Raw genomic sequence first — 6,000 nt, 5'->3', positions numbered from 1 at the left:
ATGATCAGAGATAGTGTTCAGTGTTGTGCATGGTACCAGTAACTCTGAATTAAGCATATGAATCCCTTGAAGATACATACCACTTTTAAAAAAGTAAATCAGACCTGCTGTGTGAACACTTATCTGGGTCTGAACTGGCCAGCAGTGATCTGTCTGTTCAGGGAGTTATATAACCCTAACTTGTGGGTTATTTATGCAAGGCATCTCTGTGGCTGTCCATGTTTCTGGCCTCCCCTTTCCTTCACACCTACACAAAAATAAATGAGTCTACATATATATCTGCTGTTTCACTTTCTACAGAGGGGCTGTGCTCTGCATTTTATAACATGGTGGTCCTGTGCCACTGTTTTCTACCCCTCAGAACCAGAGTGTTGCCGGATTGTCAACATGGCCTTTCTTACACAGACCCTTGTAGAGAATCCTTTTCCTCCTCATTCAATGCCTCTCATCCCACGGAGACTTAACATGAAGTGGGAAGTCTTTCCTGCAGTTCCAGCAAACATGTTCTCTGTCAAGCACCCCATGCAGTTGGACTGCAATGGTTATATATTCATCATTATAGTAACCAGGATAAGGCCCTGCTTCCTATCCTCTTTAAATAAAATAAAGCACTGACTTCATTCTGTTCACCTCTCCACCGATAATGTGGCTAATTCACATATGGTGAATATGACAAAATGACTTCTTCCCCACAGGAGTAGAAGGATGAGTAGTGGCTAAACCACCTACTCAGCCCTCACACTTCTAGAGAACAAGGATGATCCCAACCATAAACATGAAATGGACAAGAGATAGACCCACTTTACCTTTTATGGTAACGTAGGCTACAGTCCAGAAGCTAACCAAATCGCAAAGTACAACAGTCCAAAATAAATCGAATGTCCAATCAAGGTGCTATAAAAATGTATATACTTTAATTAAAGACACAGTCTGCAATAATAGCTGAATAGAAAAACACTGCCCAAAACCCATCCGTGTACAAAGTACACGGAATGTGCAAAGATAGAAAGAAACCGCACTCTGGGTAGTGAAACAGGGGAGAAAGGCAAGTAAAAACCCTCCATTTCTTAAAAAAGGATTTCATCTGGTGTGAAAATGGATTCAAGGTGACCTGCCAGTCTCGATGGCCCAAAGATGGACCAGGATGACAGTTACCAGTTAATAATAACGTTGATGTTCGTGGTGGTTCAATAGCATAGTGCCAGGCTCTGCTGTACTGTTTGTTTGGTTTGAATCAGAATTAGAAATGGAGGTCACAATGCCCGAGACGGGAAGTGGTCTTGAGCTAGAGTTGTGCTGATGTTTGCTGTGGTTCGAAGCACTTCTTGAAGATCAGCAGATCATGAGCGCCACCAGGGTTCTTTCTACAGTTATTTTTACTGCAAAGTTGGTGGTGAATGGATATGCTGTTTTAGATTATTGGTTCTATGAGGTACTCGATGAAGTGTGAATCATAAAGACCACCACCTTCGGTTCGGTAGCAAAGATGTTGGTGACTGGATGCATAGTTCGAGTCGGGCGTTTGACACAGCATTCAAAGGTTGCAGTTCAATAATGCACCAGAATTGCTACAACAATTGATGAAGCTCACCAATGAACATGCTGGTGGTTCGAAAGGTCGTTTGAACTTGACAGATGTGGCAGTGCTTCAACTGCAAGCTGAGGCAACAACACACTCAGCTGACATGGTGCAGCAGCTTATTGGTCTGAGCATGCAGTCCAGCAGCTCGAAGATCGTCCAAGTGCCACAGGCATCTCTATTTGGTCCTGTTGGTTAGATGAGGTTAAATGGGCTGCAACCATGGCTCACAGTGGTTTTACAGCACAAAAACAGGAATTTTGGCTGATCTAGCACTTAGGTACTCTGAGCCTCACTTTAGGGTCTCAGGGGCAAGTGTAGTCCTTCTACACGCACAGGGGAGGCTAGCGCACATCTACAGGAGTCCTTCAACAAGGTGAGGTCCTGGGCAGCAGTGTGGCTGGCAGAGTTCCAGATCTAGTTCCAGAAGCAAGTCACCCTCAATGTGCCCTCAGGAGTGGTAGGCAGCAGAGTGTGCCTCTTCTTGGGCACTCAGTTTTCACCTCACTGGTGGAGGGCTTGAAGATTCAACTGTTCCAACAGAGGTCCAATGAATTATTCCTCAGGTGTTTGTTCAAGAGTGAATCAATAAAGGAGTGGAAGACACCCTCTTTTATTGAAAAAGGCCCAAAGACGAATGGACTAAAGCAAGCCTGCTTGTGGGGTCCAATCCCTGTTTTTGAGACAAGTGGTCTCTGCCTTCTGACGTCATACCCAAAGTGTGCTCTGCTAAAGGAAAAGGAAGGGATATGAAGGGACAAAGGTCTAGATTCAAACAAAATGGTGGAATCTTCCTCCAACTATGCTGAGTGTCCTCTGTCTACACTAACACTGTTGCCTTGTCTATAATATCATTAGCTCTATTGGAATGCAGCATGATGGTGTGAGGGTATTCCTTTTGGGATGGGTGTGCCCTTTGATTCCTGTTTCCCAGGACAGCCTCTGCTGGGAATCTGGCCTTCTGTAGATAAATGTTACCAGACCTCACAAAGGATCAAACAGAGAGGCCCAACCATTCAGTCTCCTGCCCTGCAAGTATCAGGACCAGGCTGTCTGACCAGAGTACACATAATCCATCTATAGCAGGCCTGAGCTCACAGTGCTGGCAGATTATTGATATTAATCTAATGCGGTTTATTATTACTCTTCACCATAGCCTAAACTCAGGTATGCCTTTATGTTTAAAGATTAAACTGCCACGAGAATACTAATTACTCATGAATATGTTCCTTTGAACAAGAAATGCAAACTTTAAGTGCAGCCTCTGCGCTGAAGTGACTTGGCTATCACAGCAGATCGCTGATGGGCTCCTGTGAACTCTGGATCTGCACTGTGCCACTAGGCTGTTGGTGCTGCATATCTGGATATTAACCCAGCAAGACACAGGTATACACTATAGCTTTGGTGTGGAATTTAATGAAAGGTATATCTGGTTATCAGATCAGTCTTTCTGAGATGTACTTACCACAATCATTTTATGTGATAATAAATACCAAAACAGCCAGGGCTTCTACACCCTTGGCAGGTGGCAATACCTCACGGTCTGTTTTTTCTCAGTAAGAAGCTGTGTGAAAAGCCCTTCTAGCTCGTTCAGTATCATTGAGAACACTCAGTAATTAAGAGTGACCTCAAGTAAGATGATTGTTTACGCACAAGAGTCAACCCCTATGCTCTCTCGCCACAAACTCATTCAAAAAGGGCAACAATTCAGTCATCCTTTAAACAGCTAGACATTGCTGCTTTCCAGGCCATCGCTGCCTCTCCTGCAAAATAAGTGGTCGGTACCCCTACCCTACCAGGCTCTGTAAGACCCAGCTTCCACCCACCACCATATGAACCCAGGAAGCCACCATCCGGACTACCCTGACACAGCCCAAAGCTTTTGCCTAACCCAACAAGGCTGGCATGTCTTCCCCGCAAATCAAATGCTTTCCAGCAATGTGAGCCGCACAAAGAAAAAGAAGGGTGTCTTCCCCATCCCAGCCAGCCTGTCGAATATCAAGAAATTGAAGCCCACCACCAGACAATTGAAGTATAACTGAGGGCAGGTGTCACTCATCAGAAATATGAGCTTGCTTAACTTTTGATTTTAGTTTTGTTTGTTTTTGTAGACAGTAGCCACCATTTGAGAAAGGTGACACTAATATGAAATGCTGAGACTCTAGCAGAGGTTTCCATGTTAAAACTGAAAAAAATATTGGTTGCCACTTTAAGGGAAGTTTTGTGAATGAACTATCCTTATTTAGTGTTACTCATACTGATGTCATGCGCCCTTGTCGTAACGTTGAAAGGTAGGATCAATCAATACCTCTTATACTCCAAGTCAAGTTTTGAGCTTTTATTTCCACATTGATTCTTAGAAAAATGCCCTATGTGATTACACTTGTTTCGACAATCTATGTCTTTATCAAATCAGGGGTAATCATGAAATTTATAGCAAGCAAAGTATCAATCCATTCCAAAATATACAAAAAAAGCATCCAAAAATGAAATTTTTAACAACATTAATGAATGACCATTTGAGGGAGGAAAAAAGGTAGGATTGTTAGGGTTGAGAGAAAAAGTATTTTTCAGAAATAAAAGAACAGAAAAAACAATAATAACAAATAACACAAAACAACAATGAGAAAAAACAATTATGAGAAATTGATTAGTATTAAATGGCTTCTCGATAATTGAGATTGTTTTGTTAAATAAATCGCTCACTGTTCTTTCTTACCCAATTTGTTTGTTTCAAAGTTCATAAGTTGAATGCTTTAGTTCAATGTTCATGGGTTAAATCCCAGGCATGCGACCGTAATTGTGAATCACAAATTATTAGCAAAAGGGCGCCGAGGTCCACCAGAGCAGGTACCCACCAAAAAAGGCTCCCCACACGTTGAAGTATCCTTATTTAGTGCTTCACATTAATACCTTGATGGGGATCAGGGGAATCCATCCTGTGTCAAAGGCAACGTCTTTGGTATAACAATACTGTGTTGTGCGGATGGTATTGAACATCATAGTTTAAATGCATACGTTCCACACCCACTTCATTTGTTGGGTTTTATGAAGCGGTACATTGAGAAGGACTTGTGGACTCTAAATAGGTGGGAATAATATATTTCATGTTTGCCCAGGTGTTTGTTGTCCAGTTATAGTGAAAAAAATGTGAATTATGTATAACTGCACTTTATGCACATGTATTTTGTTCAATTTATTGTCAAGGGTACCCCAGAGTTGCCGCTGCTAGTTATGTTACTTACTTATATAATCCACATAAAGTTTACCCAAAAGAAGTACTGATTGACAACCATTGGGAGTTGAGTTGTTATTGATGTCTCAATGGGCCTCATTACGAGGTAGCCATGGTGCTATTAGCACCATGGCTACCCCCTTACCACATACCGGGTCCGGGTTCTCGGAATGGGTACTTACCGGGTCATTCCAACCTTGGAGGACCCAGTAAATCCCCATTCTGAGAACCATTCCCCATTCCCATTTGAGCCCCCATAGGGCTCAATGGGAATGAGGAAGTAGCTAATAGCGGTACCGCAATTTGCAGTACCGTTATTAGCTCTGAAGTCCCTTAGCGGGTCCCATCCTTACCACCTGGTCAAACCAGGCGTTAAGGAAGGGACCCACTAAGGGACCTCGGAATATGGAGGTAAGGGATTACCGGCACCGTCACACTTACCGGTGCCTGTAATCCCTTACCTCCTACCTCGTAATGAGGCCCAATGTCTCCTATTATATCAGTCGATATCTATAACCACTCCCAGTGGAGGCACTATTTAAAAGAGGTACAAACAGATGGTACTGCCCTTCTTAGGACTCCCCGAGAATACTGCATCGAACTCATGTACTCGTTCAATTTTGTGTCCATCTCATTCGTCAACATCAGGTTAACTTATTCCACATCATAGCTAGAGGATCATGTATCGCCCCATTCACAAAACACGAACAAGGATTACAAAAAGCTCCCTGTTTAACACAGAGAAACCTGCAGTATGTTTTTATCACTCATGTAATATCAGATAATTGTACATACCTTTCCTTCAGCCATGCTCAAACTGGTCAACGTCTAATCATTACCTTCATAAGAATTCAGTGTTATAGTGCATGAACACAGAATAGCTGACACATCAGCAAACACTTGGGCCCTGCAGCTTTTGTAAAACAATTGCTGACTTGTCTGAGCTTATTACAGCAAATGTAATTTCTGTTGGATTTACTATTCAGCGGGCTGGATAACCTGTGAACTGGTTCAGGGACGTGAGTTTCTCCATCATCTTGATAGTATCATGAAGTTCCTTTGTTGAATGCTGGCTGATTAATGGATACTACACTCAAGAAACCATACCACCTACCACTTACCACCCACTATTATCCTCCTTGTCAGTAGCGTTCACAACAAACTAGGCATAATTTCAAACAAGTAA

Source organism: Ambystoma mexicanum, chromosome 3p (assembly GCF_040938575.1).
Source record: "Ambystoma mexicanum isolate Mex_15411 chromosome 3p, UKY_AmexF1_1, whole genome shotgun sequence".
NCBI classification, from domain to species: Eukaryota; Metazoa; Chordata; class Amphibia; order Caudata; family Ambystomatidae; genus Ambystoma; species Ambystoma mexicanum.
This window is presented reverse-complemented; position numbering follows the sequence as displayed.